Here is a 17,036-nt window from a genome sequence, read left to right on the forward strand (position 1 = left end):
CAAGCCGCGCCGCGCCGGCGAGCTCGCCGCCCGGCCTCGCCCCGCCGCAGTTCGGCCTCGCCGCGCCGCTCGGCTACCACCTCGCCGCCCCTCTCCCTCATCTCCGGTGCCGTTCCGGCGAGTACTCCGGCGAACGCCTCGGTAGGCGTGCAGATCTGGAAACCCTAGATCCGGTGATTTTTTTTCATCTAAGTCCTCGGAATTTTCAGTCCAAGTGCTCATGTTCGCGGCTCCGTAACTTTGCATCCATAGCTCCGATTCATGCATATAGCATATCAAAATGTTCATCTCAGAGAGTACATCATTTCATTCCATTGCATCATTTTCATTTGAGTGCATCTTGATGCTCGAAATGCTGTTGGAAGAGGGCTACTTGAGATAATTGTCAGATCTGCTACTCCATTTAGCTTTTTGTCATTTTTGCCATGATTAATGTGTGCATGATATGCCCTGATGCTCTAGATGTGTTTTGTTAAGGGTTTTGTCATCTTTCCAGAGGTGCAACCCATGTATTTTCGTGATGTGTGTGGTGACTTGTGCAAGCTTGCAAAGTGGTCCGTGCCTCTTTTGAGGATGATCAGTAAGGATGTTTCACTAAGTCCATGTATTTTCAGGGACTTAGCAATTTCACTAAGTCCTGGAGCTGTTTATCTCATGATGCCATATGTTCATATTGTTTCCTAGTGATCCGTGCCTTTTTTGAGGATGATCAGTAAGGATGTTTTGTTAATCTTGTAGTGCTCTATCCATCCATGTCTTTGTTTGCAATTATGATCAGTAAACATGCCTACTTGAGTTATATTTCAGCATGTGCCAGTTTTCACTAAGTATGAAAACTGATTATGTTTTTGCTATGTTCACATGCTTGCAATTGTATTTTATGATCCCTTTTGGCTCAAGGTCACTAAGGGACTTTTGTTAAGCTCTTTGAGTAGCTCCATGCCATGCTTTACTTTGCCATGATCAGATCCTGTAGCATGTAGTTTTGTTGCTCCGAAGAGGGCTACCTGATCTGAAATTCCAGACAAGTGTTGATTTCACTAAGTCTGAGATCTGTTTGTCATATGCATTTTTGCCATGCTTCTTTGAACCTGTTAATGGATGAATTGGCCATAGCTCAGTGCTAGACTTTTGTTAAGCATCTTGTATGCATCCCTGCCATGTATTTTTTTGTCATGTTTAGTTGCTGTAGCATGTTCATCTCATTGCATTTAGTTGGCTACTTGCTGTAAATCGCAGACCGGTGCCATATTTGAATCGCTTGCCATTTCCAAACCGTAACTCCGATTCTGGCGTTCTTTATATTGTTTTCAAGCGATTTCATCTCATCTTTCCAGTGGCACACTTGGTTTTCCAAGTTGAGGCCAGGTTCATGCATTTCCTGTCATATCTTGCATTTTGCATCCCGCATCGCATTCCGCATAACATATCATCATTGCATCATATTGCTTGGTCTCGCACGTGGTTGATTGTGCCCTTGTTGCTTGTTTGTCTTATTTGGGTAGAGCTGGGAGACGAGTTCGCTAACGAGGAGCCCGTTGAGTTTGCTTTTGAGGATCCAGTCAACTCTGACAACTGTGCAGGCAAGATGATCATACCCTCAAAATCACTACTATCTTTGCTATGCTAGTTTGCTCGCTATTTTGCTATGCCATTGCTACGATGCCTACCACTTACTTTCAAGCCTCCCAAATTGCCATGTCAAACCTCTAACCCACCATTGTCCTAGCAAACCGTTGATTGGCTTTGTTATCGCTTTGCTCAGCCCCTCTTATAGCGTTGCTAGTTGCAGGTGAAGATTGGAGGCCGTTCCTTGTTGGAACATTTATTTACTTGTTGGGATATCATTATATTGCCATGTTATCTTAATGCATCTATATACTTGGTAAAGGGTGGAAGGCTCGGCCTCTCGCCTAGTGTTTTGTTCCACTCTTACCGCCCTAGTTTCTGTCATATCGGTGTTATGTTCCCGGATTTTGCGTTCCTTACGCGGTTGGGTTATAATGGGAACCCCTTGATAGTTCACCTTGATTAAAGCTTTTCCGGCAATGCCCAACCTTGGTTTTACCATTTTCCACCTAGCCTTTTCTTTCCCTTGGGTTCTACAGACTCAAGGGTCATCTTATTTTAAACCCCCCGGGCCAGTGCTCCTCTGAGTGTTGGTCCACCTGTCAGCTGCCGGTGGCCACCAGGGGCAACTCTGGGCTGGCCTACCCATACCTAAGACAATCTGAGTGTGCCCTGAGAAAGAGATATGTGCAGCTCCTATCGGGATTTGTCGGCACATTCGGGCGGTGTTGCTGGTCTTGTTTTAACCTGTGGAAGTGTCTTGAGTAACCGAGATACCGAGTCTGATCGGAACATCTAGGGAAGAGGTCTATTCCTTCGTTGACCGTGAGAGCTTGTCATGGGCTAAGTTGGGACTCCCTTGCAGGGATTGAACTTTCGAAAGCCGTGCCCACGGTTATGGGCAGATGGGAATTTGTTAATGTCCGGTTGTAGATAACTTGAACCTTAACTTAATTAAAATGAATCAACTGACTGTGTTACCGTGATGGCCTCTTCTCGGCGGGGTCCGGGAAGTGGACACGGTGTTGGAGTAATGTTTGCGCAGGTTGCTCTCTAGTTTCTCGCACGCGCTTTGCCTCCTCTTCTCGCTCTCTTTTACGAATAAGTAGCCGCCATACTTGCTAGTCGCTTGCTGCAGCTCCACTTATATTTACCTTGCCATACCTATAAGCTTAAATAGTCTTGGTCGCGAGGGTGCGAGATTGCCGAGTCCTTGTGGCTCACAGATTACTATTACACCAGATGCAGGGCCTGATGATTCCGCTCTAGGAGACGCGTATGAGCTCAAGTGGGAGTTCGACGAAGACTCTCAACGTTACTATGTTTCCTTTCCCGATGATCAGTAGTGGTGCCCAGTTGGGGGTGATTGGGACCGTGTCGCTTGTTGGGTTATCTTTTATTTTGGCGCCGTAGTTGGGCCATGAGTGTTTGGATGATGTAATGTTATTTATGTACTTGATTGACATGGCGAGTGTAAGCCAACTATGTTATCTCCCCTTTTATTATCATATTATTTGGGATGTTGTGAAGATTGCCTAACTTGCGACACATGCCTTCTATGCGATTATGTGTCTAAGTCGTGCCTCGACACGTGGGAGCTATAGTCGCATCGAGGGTGTTACAAAGGTAAATGGAGTACTTTGGAGGGAGCAAACGCAATGTAGACACGGAGATTTTTGGTGTGGTTTTGATTGGTGGTGCTATCGTACATCCATGTTGATGGAGACTTCAACCCACGAAGGGTTACGATTGCGCGAGTCCACGGAGGGCTCCACCCACGAAGGGTCCACGAAGAAGCAACCTTGTCTATCCCACCATGGCCATCGCCCACAAAGGACTTGCCTCACTAGGGTAGATCTTCACGAAGTAGGCGATCTCCTTGCCCGTACAAACTCCTTGGTTCAACTCCACAATCTTGACGGAGGCTCCCAAGTGACACCTAACCAATCTAGGAGACACCACTCTCCAAGAGGTAACAAATGGTGTGTTGATGATAAACTCCTTGCTCTTGTGCTTCAAATGATAGTCTCCCCAAGACTCAACTCTCTCCCATAGGATAGGATTTGGTGGAAAGAATGATTTGAGTGGAAAGCAACTTGAGGAAGGCTAGCGATCAAGATTTATATGGTTGGAATGGAATATCTTGACCTCAACACAAGTGTAGGTGGTTCTCTCTCAGAAAATGTATGTTGGAAGTATAGGCATGTTCTGATGGCTCTCTCCATGAATGAAGAGTGGGTGGAGGGGTATATATAGCCTCCACACAAAATTTAACCGTTACACACAAATCACCAAACTTGGTGGGACTGAATCATACAACTTGGTCAGACCGATTTAGTTCATAATGTGACCGTTAGGGTTTTCGGTGGGACCGACATGTCAACTTAGTGGGACCGATATCATTAGGGTTAGGGCATAACGTAATCTCGGTGAGACCGATTACACAAACTCGGTGAGACCGATTTTGGTAATAGACTAACCAGAGAGTTGGTCAGGCAATCTCGGTGGGATGATTCGCTCTTTCGGTAGGACCGAAACGTTACGAAAGGGAAATAGAGAGTTTGCATTGCAATCTCGGTGGGACCGATCGCTCATCTCGGTTGGGCCGAAACATTATGAAGGGAAACAGAGAGATTACAATCCCATCTTGGTGAGACCGAGATCCCTATCGGTAGGACCGAAAAGACTAGGGTTTGTGGCAGTGGCTATGTCAAGTGAACTCGGTGGCGCCGGATAGATCAAATTGGTGGGGCTGAGTTTGACTTTTGGTTTGGGATATATTTGGATATGAGAAAGTAGTTGAGGGGTTTTGGAGCATATCACTAAGAATTTTGAGCAAGAACCTCATTAAGCAACATCTCACCCCCTCTTAATAGTATTGGATTTTCCTATGGACTTAATGTGATCTTGGATCACCAAAAATAAAATGTAGAGTCTTGTGCTTTGAGCTTGAGCCAATCCTTTTGTCCTTAGCATTTTGAGGGGTCCACTTTCCAATCCATGCCATGCCAATCATTGAGCTTTTGCTGAAATATTTATCTTCAAGTAGCATTAGCTCAGTGAGCTATATGTTGTTAGGAATTACCAAAACCACCCAGGGATACTTGCACTTTCAATCTCCCCTTTTTGGTAATTGATGACAACATATAGATCAAAGCTTCAACAAATGATTATAAGATTGAAAAACATTGTCGCTTTGAGAAGTATGTGATAAGCAAGAGCTCCCCCTAAATTTGTGCATTATTTAAAATTTGCTTTTGAATGCAAATGCACAATCGATTAGGATCATGGGTTACTCTTCCATGTCACATACATCTTGGTGGAGCGCTCAAAATGATAGAAATTAAAAGCATGCACTCATCACCAAGCAAGTGAATGATCATATATGGAATATAAAGGATAGCATCATTCAACCAAACATTAAGGTAGCATATGATCAACCACATGAACATATGAGTATCTCACAAGGACATAAAGTATCTCACACGAGCACACAATAAAGTACTTCAACCAAAATAGCAAGAGAGACAAAAAGCAAGACACTCTCTCTCGAAGCCTATGATCTATACATGTTTCTCCCACTTTGGCAACAAGTTACCAAAAAGTTTGAAAATGCATAGTGCTATACGTCTCTCAGGCTTGGTCTTCAGGATGTGGTGTAGATAGAACTCCAAGGAAGAAGGCTTCCGATGATGTAGTTGGAGCTGATGGAGTGGGTGCTGGAGGTGGCACTGGAGCTGTAGCTGCTGGTGCTGACACTGAAGCTCTAGCATCTGAGACTGGCACTGCAACAGACCTTGGACCTCGTGGCACATGCTTAAAAGCATCAGTTGTTGCTTTTCCTCTCCTCTCCTCTGCTTCCTCCTGAAGCTGCTCAACTGCAGTCTGAATCTCAGTCACCTTCAGATCAAGATAATAGAATTTTGTTTCCACAATCCTCTCCAGGCTCTCCTGAGTCTGAGTCAGGGTGGCCAAGCCCTTCTCAATCCTTAGTGTAGCTTGAATCAGATAGCCTAACTGATCTTGCTTGCTCCTCAGGAAGACTCGAGATGCCTCTTCAACACTTGGCATCTGGGCAGCTTTCTCATCCTTTTCCTTAGCTCTCTTCTCCTGGACTTGATCTGATGATGGTTCTTCCTCATTCATCACAACAGTGTTGTCTTCAAACTCAGGATATAGAGGTAGATGCTCGTTGTACAGCAAGTAAGTCCATGTTCCCATCTTAGAGTTGATGAGCTCCTGAATATGTGGAGCATATCCACAACTCCTCTTTTGATCAGCAGCAGTCCTTTTGATCGTTTCTACAATCAAGCGCATAACTTTGAATTTCCGAGGAACATCAAAAATTTGCAGCATGTTGATGGAGTGTCCTCTGATCATCTTGTGATCTCCTGACTTGGTTAGCAATGTGTGCCTTAAGATCCAGTTAATGGTAGGCACACCAGACAACAAGAAATGCATAGATCCAAGCTTGTAAGTTTCTAAAGCCTTATCAGGGATCTCCTTGTACATGTTTGTCATTGAGTTGTGGTCTTTCTTCTTGGTGGCATACACATCCAAGTCATCTTCATGTTCCTCTAGGGCATTGATTAGCTTGGCCCATTCATCAACCGTGGACTGGTATCTGGTACCCTCAGACATCCAAACTATCCTCCCATCTGGATAGAAGTGGGCAGTGGAGTAGAACTGCATGATCAACTCATCATTCCATTTGGTGAGCTTTTGTCCAATGAATTCATCTACTCCACAAGCCTTAAAGCTGTCATACACTCCAGGGAAGTGATCTTCATTTTCCTGGATGAACTCCCAGTCCACCCATTTCATATCACACACTATGGGCTTCTTGTCAAGCAGAATAGTCTCATAGAAATCTTGTTGTTCCTTTGTATGGAACCTATACTCAACTGCAGTCCTCCTCCTAACAGCATAGGGATCAGACTGTCGCCACAACCTCAGTCCTACATCTTTCCTGATGTGCATGTCCTCAGCGACTGGGTGAGCATCATTGTGGTCAGGAATTTTGGGCTTCAACTTCCTCAAAATAAGAGAATCATCATCATCATCATCTTCTTCTTCTTCAGCTTCAGGCACTGGGGCCTTGTTCTTCTCCTCAGCAGGTATACTCCCGGTGTTCCTCTTTGGTTTTGGGGGTTTCTAAGCAGCAGCCTTGGGAGCAGACTTGGACTTAGATGGAGCAGCCCCTGACTTGATTGCATCTCCCATAAGCTTCTGAGCCTTAGGAGCTGGTGCAGCATCCTCTTCATCCTCCTCTTCTTCTGAATCTCTCATAATGAAGGATCTACCAAGTACTCTGGTAGTGGTCTTCTTGACCTTTTTTCTCTTTTCTTTCCTTCTCTAACTGCCTCTTTAGTACCTCAGAATCCTCTTTCTTTAGCACCTTTTTCTTGGAGCTGACTTCTTCCTCAACAGCCACATAATCCTCATCCTCAGAATTTGAGGTCTTATTCTTCCTTGTTCTGGTGGCTGCCCTGGGCAAGTTGCTTGGTGTGCTCCTGCTGCCCTCATCAGAAGTGCTAGAGGGACTAGTGCCCTCACTCATATGAACCTGCTCCTCAAACTTGTTTTGGCTGTCACTTTGATCAGACATCTTGCAGGCAAACTGTTAGCAAACCCTGTGAATAGGTTGTAGATGAGGTAGAGTAGATGAGCATCACAAAGTGCAGATTTTTTGCAAAACAGATGACTTAAAAACTTAGTTTTAGTTCTTCACAGAAAGCATTTCAGATCTACCGATTTGCAAACTTGGTGATACCGAAGCAGCTTTTGGAACCTAAACTAGTGAACTCGGTCAGACCGAGTCACAGTTCGGTGGCACCGAGACTGCTAGGGTTTCACAGAGAATCGAACTCGGTCACACCGATTTGCAATTTTTGGTCAGACCGAAAACGCATGTGCAATGGCCTAAGCCAACTCGATGAGACCGATTTCTACAACTCGGTCGGTCCGAGATGAGTTCGGCGAGACCTAACCCTAAGTTTTCAAATCAAATCAAATCTACGGGATGCTTTCGCTAGACAGGATAATTTCATACGTGGCAAGAATCATGGCAGAGCAATGTGCTACGAATAGGAGTTAAGGAAGAGCACAAAGATCAAGTTCATACCCTACTTCGGCGGTGAACTTGCTACAGCGGCAACGGCGGGGCAGATTGCCATTGACGGTGACGGAGACCAGCGGCGAGAGGTCGCTGGCAGCAAGAGGACGATCCGGAGACCCGAGGAGGCAGAGCAGGTCACACGCGGGTGAACGGTTTTGGAAAATTTTCCAAAATTTAACCCGTCAGTATATATAACCTGACCCTGTCGGTGTGACCGAGTGGAACAACTCGGTGGCATCAAGATGCAGAACTGCAAGCGGTTACTGCAACTCGATGTGACCGAAAAGTTCTAGTCGGTTGCACCGAGATTGAAAACCTAGATCAACTTAGTGATCTCGGTGTGACCGAAATGGATGACTCGGTCATACCAAAATGCACAAAGAGGTTTTGGAAGTTTAAGTCTATGACAAATCGGGGACTCCGAGTGCTCCTCACACAGAGTGGTTCGAATCTGACTTGATCAAACTTTGTGATGTAGCATGAATAGAGTTTGAGACGAGGAAAGCATAGATAGCTAGAGGGATTTATTAGGCATTCTTGTCCATCCATTTGGCAAAAGAGAAAAAGCCAAACAATCAAAGCAACAAATGAATGTCCTTGAATGAGTAAAATATGCAACCAACATGCTCACACAATAAGATGGCAAAAGAAATATGTGACCAAGCATGCACAAACACTCTAGCATCTATCAAGCAATTTAGCGATGACTAGGTCATCTATATATGAGTATATTGACTTAGGAGTCAAATGAGAACATTTGATCGTAGGTCATACTCATCGTTTAAGCACAAGTGGGGTTGCCACTTTTACATAAAGCATTGTTGTGTTCACACCATTAGAGTTGCTTTAGCTCAATTAATTAGAGTAAAGCTCCCCCTAGATGTGATATCCCCCCTAAGAGGGATGAACTAACCTTGGATTTTGTCGATGATGACTTCATGTAGGTGTTGAAGATGTAGATGCTCAATGTTGATGTAGATCAATCGGAGCAATCCATTGGAGTGAGTTGCACTTTCAATACCTACACGGGTTAGTCCCACAAGGAACAAACAAGGATATCCATAGACATAGAGTGATATTCACATGAGATAATGTCCATGAATGCATTAGGTTACCTTGTCCCTTGTCTTACAAACAAGAGGGTTTGTGACTCCTTGAACTAGTGCAAGATATGGAAGTTGTTTGCACTTGTCCTCGCCAAAATGATATGAGTGAAGTGTGTTGGCGGAGTCACCCTCAAGAACTCTCTAGTTCTTCTTCTTCGGGATCCACACCATCTTGATGGGGATCCTTGGAGTTCTAGTCGTACTTGATGAAGTAGAACTTGATGTAGTCTTGGGAACCCACTTGACCAAGGCTTTGGGAGCTTCTTCAAATTCATCAATCTCCTCTTGAAGCTTGTCCTTGCCTTTTTTGCTTGTGGTGGAAGATCATCTTGAACTTGTGTTCCTTGGAAAGAAGTAGGATTAGACTTCTCTTGTTGAGGAACAAACTTCGTCTTGGGGTATTAATATTCTTCCCACTCAACTCCATTGGCATTGAAATTTCTTTCAAAACCAACACCTTGATTCTTCCGGTGTCTTCCTTGCTTGCGTACAATTTCCTCAAATTGCTTACTTCCGGCAAGGCTCTTGTAAACACCTTTCTCTATAATTCCCTTCAATAAGATATTTTCTTGATCAAGTGTAACTTGACTAAGAGAATCATTAGTGGAATCAAGAGAACTACTAGAAGCAACATCATTGGGTTTAGCATGATTATTGTTACTACTAGAAGAAGAATCTTTCTTGTTCTTGTTGCTAGATTTAACTTGTGACATGTAAGTAGACAAGAGTAAATGCTTGGCAATGTAAGAAGAACTCTTCTTGCGAAGATCATCATTGATTGCCTTTAAGAACTCATGCTCTTGCTCAAGGTTGAGCTTTTCAAAGCGTAACTTCTCATGAGTCTTTAAAAGCTCTCGATGATTTTCCAAGGTAGTTTCATGAGCTAACTTAAGAGTGTTTAGCTCTTTAGTTAGACGCTCAATATCCTTCTTATCATCGTAATTTGTTTTGTCTTGATTAGCATGATTAATAGCAAGTTCATCATAGTTTTCATCACTAGAATTGTCAACAAGTAAATCATCATCACCTAGCAAGTCATCTTCATCACTATTGAAATCAACATACTCGGGGTGTGATACCTTTGGGCCTTTAGACATGAAGCATCTTCCAATTCCTTAATTTGGTGACTCAAATATGTCGTAGGAGTTGGTTGACACAAGTGCTAGACCGGCAACACCTTCATCTTGAGTATATTTGGAGTCGGAGTGATAGCTTCTCTCGGAGTGATCGTCGGAGCCGGATACCCATTCACCAACGTGAGCTTGATGTCTTTGTTTTGTGTAGCCCCTTGATGATCTGTCCTTCCTTTCCGAATCCTTGCTTCTCCGTGATGTTCTTCGTTCATAACGGTCATCTCTACTCCTTCTCTTTCTTGGTGGTGATTCTTCTCTTCTTTTGTAGGGAGTCGTACACTCATTGGAGTAGTGTCAGGGTCTTCCACGATTCTAGCAATTTCGTTCACGACTTGAGGATCTTTTGTCATTGTAGGACCTTGACTTGGAACTTCTTTCCTTGCTTCTACTCTTGTAGAACTTGTTGAAGTTCTTCACAATTAGGCTCAATTCTTCATTGAAGTTTTGTTTCTCACTTGATGATGTTGGAGCATCATATGAGGCTTTGTAAGCACCACTTGACTTGTTGTGAAGCTCTTCCTTATCCTTGAGTGACATCTCATGAGCAACAATCCTTCCAATGACTTCCGTTGGCTTGAGATCTTTGTAATTGGGCATCATTTGGATCAATGTGCACACGGTATCATATTTTCCATCCAAGGCTCTTAGGATCTTCTTGATGATGAATCTATCGGTCATCTCTTCACTTCCTAAGCCGGCAATCTCATTTGTGATGAGAGCAAGCCTAGAGTACATTTCAGCGACGCCTTCACCACCCTTCATTTTTAACTTGTAAAGTTGACTTTCAAGCACATCCAATTTGGATTCCTTGACGGAGTCGGTACTTTCGTGCATATCAATCAAAGTATCCCAAATTTCCTTTGCATTCTCAAGACGACTGATTTTGTTGAATTCTTCGGGGCATAATCCGTTGAAGAGAATATCACAAGCTTGAGCATTGTATTGCAGCATCTTTAACTCTTCCACGCTAGCCTCACGGTTCGGTTCCCTCCCATCAAAGAATTCACCTTGCAAGCCAATACACACAATATCCCAAATGGTGGGGTTATGTCCAAGAATATGCATTTTCATCTTATGCTTCCAACTAGCAAAATTAGTACCATCAAAGTAAGGACCTCTACGGTGGTAATTTCCCTCACTAGACGCCATACTCTCCTAGGTTGTGAAACCAAGGCTATGATCACCAAAGCTACGGAAATCAAGGCAAATTGAGACCAAAGCTCTGATACCACTTGTAGGATCGAAAATACGTTGATGGAGACTTCACCCCACGAAGGGTAACAATTGCGCGAGTCCATGAAGGGCTCCACCCACGAAGGGTCCATGAAGAAGCAACCTTGTCTATCCCACCATGGCCATCGCCCACGAAGGACTTGCCTCACTAGGGTAGATCTTCACGAATTAGGCGATCTCCTTGCCCGTACAAACTCCTTGGTTCAACTCCACAATCTTGACGGAAGCTCCCAAGTGACACCTAACCAATCTAGGAGACACAACTCTCCAAGAGGTAACAAATGGTGTGTTGATGATGAACTCCTTGCTCTTGTGCTTCAAATGATAGTCTCCCCAACACTCAACTCTCTCTCATAGGATAGGATTTGGTGGAAAGATGATTTGAGTAGAAAGCAACTTGGGGAAGGCTAGAGATCAAGATTTATGTGGTTGGAATGGAATATCTTGACCTCAACACAAGTGTAGGTGGTTCTCTCTCAGAAAATGTATGTTAGAAGTATAGGCATGTTCTAATGGCTCTCTCCACGAATGAAGAGTGGGTGGAGGGGTATATATAGCCTCCACACAAAATCTAACCGTTACACACAAATCACCAAACTCGATGGGACTGAATCATACAACTCGGTCAGACCGATTTAGTTCATAATGTGACCGTTAGGGTTTTTGGTGGGACCGACATGTCAACCGCTGGGAGCGATATCATTAGGGTTAGGGCATAACGTAATCTCGGTGAGACCGATTACACAAACTCGGTGAGACCGATTTTGGTAATAGGCTAACCAGAGAGTTGGTCAGGCAATCTCGGTGGGACCAATTCGCTCTTTCGGTAGGACCGAAACGTTATGAAAGGGAAACAGAGAGTTTGCATTGCAATCTCGGTGGGACCGATCGCTCATCTTGGTTGGACCGAAACATTACAAAAGGAAACAAAGAGATTACAATCCCATCTCGGTGAGACTGAGATCTCTATCGGTAGGACCGAAAAGACTAGGGTTTGTGGCAGTGGCTATGTCAAGTGAACTCGGTGGCGCCGGATAGATCAAATCGGTGGGGGCGAGTTTGACTTTTGGTTTGGGATATATTTGGATATGAGAAAGTAGTTGAGGGGTTTTGGAGCATATCACTAAGCATTTTGAGCAAGAACCTCATTAAGCAACACCTCAGCCCCTCTTAATAGTATTGGCTTTTCCTATGGACTCAATGTGATCTTGGATCACTAAAAATGAAATGTAGAGTCTTGTGCTTTGAGCTTGAGCCAATCCTTTTGTCCTTAGCATTTTGAGGGGTCCACTTTCCAATCCATGCCATGCCAAGCATTGAGCTTTTGCTGAAATATTTATCTTCAAGTAGCATTAGCTCAATGAGCTATATGTTGTTAGGAATTACCAAAACCACCCAGGGATAGTTGCACTTTCAAAAGGAGTTGTGGGCGTGGGTATATACATATTGCTTGACGTCACTAGTTGTTTCTTGATTCGGAAGTATTGTTGGATGAAGCGGCCTGGACCGACATTACATGATCGCATTGATGAGACTGGTTCTACCGACGTGCTTTGCACACAGGTGGCTGGAGGGTGTCAGTTTCTCCAACTTTAGTTGAATCGGATTCAATGAACATGGTTCTTTCTAAAGATCAAAAAGCAATCACTATACCGCGTTGTGGTTTTTGATGCGTAGGTAAGAACGGTTCTTGCTAAGCCCGTAGCAGCCACATAAAACTTGCAACAACAAAGTAGAGGACGTCTAACTTGTTTTTGCAGGGCATGTTGTGATGTGATCTAGTCAAGGCATGATTATATAAATTGTTGTATGAGATGATCATGTTTTGTAACACAGTTATCGGCAACTGGCAGGAGCCATATGGTTGTCTCTTTATTGTATGAATTGCAATTGCCATGTAATTGCTTTACTTTATCACTAAGCGATAGCGATAGTCGTGGAAGCAATAGTTGGCGAGACAACAACAATGCTACGATGGAGATCAAGGTGTCAAGCCGGTGACGATGGTGATCATATCGGTGCTTTGGAGATCGAGATCAAAGGCACAAGATGATGATGGCCATATCACATCACTCATATTGATTGCATGTGATGTTTATCCTTTATGCATCTTATTTTGCTTAGTACGGCGGTAGCATTATAAGATGATCTCTCACTAAATTTCAAGGTATAAGTGTTCTCCCTGAGTATGCACCGTTGCTACAGTTCATCGTGTCGAGACACCACGTGATGATCGGGTGTGATAAGCTCTACGTTCACATACAATGGATGCAAGCCAGTTTTGTACAAGCAGAATACTCGTGTTAAACTTGACAAGCCTAGCATATGCAGATATGGCCTCGGAACACTGAGCCCAAAAGGTCAAGCGTGAATAATATAGTAGATATGATCAACATAGTGATGCTCACCATTGAAAACTACTCCATCTCACGTGATGATCGGACATGGTTTAGTTGATATGGATCACGTGATCACGTAGATGATTAGAGGGATGTCTATCTAAGTGGGAGTTCTTAAGTAATATGATTAATTGAACTTTAATTTATCATGAACTTAGTACCTGATAGTATTTTGCATGTCTATGTTGTTGTAGATAAATGGCCAGTGCTATTGTTCCGTTGACTTTTAATGCGTTCATAGAGAAAGCTAAGTTGAAATATGATGGTAGCAACTACACGGACCAGTTCCGTAACTTGAGGATTATCCTCATTGCTGCACAAAAGAATTACGTCCTAGAAGCACTGCTAGGTGCCAAACCCGCTGCAGGAGCAACTCCAGATGTTATGAACACCTGGCAGAGCAAAGATGATGACTACTCGATAGTTCAGTGTGCCATGCTTTACGGCTTAGAACCGGGACTTCAACGACGTTTCGAATGTCATGGAGCATATGAGATGTTCCAGGAGTTGAAGTTAATATTTCAAGCAAATGCCCGGATTGAGAGATATGAAGTCTCCAATAAGTTCTCCAGCTGCAAAATGGAGGAGAATAGTTCTGTCAGTGAACACATACTTAGAATGTCTGGGTACCACAATCACTCGACTCAACTGGGAATTAATCTTTCGGTTGATAGTGTCATTAACAGAGTTCTTCAATCACTGCCACCAATCTACAAAGCTTTGTGTTGAACTATAATATGCAAGGGATGGATAAGAAAATTCCCGAGCTCTTCGCAATGCTAAAGGCTGCGGAGGTAGAAATCAAGAAGGAGCATCAAGTGTTGATGGTCAACAAGACCACCAGTTTCAAGAAGAAGGGCAAAGGGAAGAAAGGGAACTTCAAGAAGAACGGCAAGCAAGTAGCTGCTCAAGTAAAGAAGCCCAAGTCTGGACCTAAGCCTGAGACTAAGTCCTTCTACTGCAAAGGGACTGGCCACTGGAAGCAGAACTGTCCCAAGTATTTGGCGGATAAGAAGGATGGCAAAGTGAAAGGTATATTTACATGTTATTGATGTGTACATTGCTAATGCTCGCAGTAGCGCCTGGTATTTGATACTGGTTCTGTTGCTAATATTTGCAACGCGAAACATGGGCTATGGATTAAGCGAATATTGGCTAAGGACGAGGTGACGATGCACGTGGGAAATGGTTCCAAAGTCGATGTGATCGCCGTCGGCATGCTACCTCTAAATCTACCTTCGGGATTAGTTTTAGACCTAAATAATTGTTATTTGGTGCCAGCGTTAAGCATGAACATTATATCTGGATCTTGTTTGATGCGAGATGGTTATTCATTTAAATCAGAGAATAATGGTTGTTCTATTTATATGAGTAATATCTTTTATGGTCATGCACCCTTGATGAGTGGTCTATTTTTGTTGAATCTCGATAGTAGTGATACACATATTCATAGTATTGAAGCCAAAAGATACAAATTTAATAATGATAGTGCAACTTATTTGTGGCACTGCCGTTTAGGTCATATTGGTGTAAAGGGCATGAAGAAACTCCATGCTGATGGACTTTTGGAATCACTTGATTATGAATCACTTGATGCTTGCGAACCATGCCTCATGGGAAAGATGACTAAGACTCCGTTCTCTGGAACAATGGAGTGAGCAATAGACTTGTTGGAAATAATACATACTGATGTATGCAGTCTGATGAGTGTTGAGGCTCGCGGCGGTTATCGTTATTTTCTGACCTTCACAGATGATTTGAGCAGATACGGTTATATCTACTTGATGAAACATAAGTCTGAAACATTTGAAAAGTTCAAAGAATTTTAGAGTGAAGTGGAAAATCATCGTAACAAGAAAATAAAATTTCTACGATCTGATCGTGGAGGTGAATATTTGAGTTATGAGTTTGGTCTTCATTTGAAACAATGCAGAATAGTTTCGCAACTCATGCCACCTGGAACACCACAAGGAATCCAGATTTCACAAGAGAACCAAGCTTATCAAGAGATGCTTCAGTTCCATCTGCGATCAAGTCAAGGAGGGAGACATAGAGATCTGCAAGATACATACGGTTCTGAATGTTGCAGACCCGTTGACTAAGCCTCTCTCACGAGCAAAACATGATCAGCACCAACACTCCATGGGTGTTAGAATCATTACTATGTAATCTAGATTATTGACTCTAGTGCAAGTGAGAGACTGAAGGAAATATGCCCTAGAGGCAATAATGAAGTTGTTATTTATATTTCCTTATATCATGATAAATGTTTATTATTCATGCTAGAGTTGTATTAACCGGAAACTTAGTACATGTGTGAATACATAGACAAACAGAGTGTCCCAAGTATGCCCCTACTAGACTAGCTCGTTAATCAAAGATGGTTAAGTTTTCTAGCCATAGACATGTGTTGTCATTTGATGAACGAGATCACATCATTAGAGAATGATGTGATGGACTGATATGTCCATTTTGCATCATGCTTTTATATCGATATTTATTGCATTATGGGCTGTTATTACACATTATGTCAGGATACTTATGCCTATTCTCTCTTATTTTACAAGGTTTACATGAAGAGGGGGAATGCCGGCAGCTGGAATTCTAGGCTGGAAAAGGAGCAAATATTAGATACCTATTCTGCACATCTCCAAAAGTCCTGAAACTCCACGGGAATTATTTTCAGAATATATAAAAAATATTGGGCGAAAGAAGTACCAGAGGGGGGACACCCACCGTCCATGAGGGTGGGGGGGGGCGCCCTACCCCCTGGGTGCGCCCCCTTGCCTCGTGGACCCCCAGGTGGCCCTCCGATGCCCATCTTTGGCTATATGGAGTCTTTCACCAAGGAAAAAGTCATAAGCAAGCTCACGGGATGAAACTCTGCCGCCATGAGGCGGAACCTTGGCGGAATCAATCTAGGGCTCCAGCGGAGTTGTTCTGCCAGGGAAACTTCCCTCCGGGAGGAGGAAATCATCACCATCGTCATCACCAACGATCCTCTCATCGGGAGGGGGTCAATCTCCATCAACATCTTCACCAGCACCATCTCATCTCAAACCCTAGTTCATCTCTTGTATCCAATCTTTGTATCCAAACCTCAGATTGGTACCTGTGGGTTGCTAGTAGTGTTGATTACTCCTTGTAGTTGATGCTAGTTGGTTTACTTGGTGGAAGATCATATGTTCAGATCCATTATGCATATTAATACCCCTATGATTATGAACATGAATATCATTTGTTAGTAGTTATGTTTGTTCCTGAGGACATGGGAGAATATTGCTATAAGTAGTCATGTGAATTTGGTATTCGTTCGATATTTTGATGAGATGTATGTTGTCATCCCTCTAGTGGTGTCATGTGAACGTCGACTACATGACACTTCACCATTGTTTGGGCCTAGAGGGAAGCATTGGGGAGTAATAAGTAGATGATGGGTTGCTAGAGTGACAGAAGCTTAAACCCTAGTTTATGCGTT

The sequence above is a fragment of the Triticum aestivum genome, chromosome 7A (assembly GCF_018294505.1).
Source record: "Triticum aestivum cultivar Chinese Spring chromosome 7A, IWGSC CS RefSeq v2.1, whole genome shotgun sequence".
Taxonomy (NCBI): domain Eukaryota; kingdom Viridiplantae; phylum Streptophyta; class Magnoliopsida; order Poales; family Poaceae; genus Triticum; species Triticum aestivum.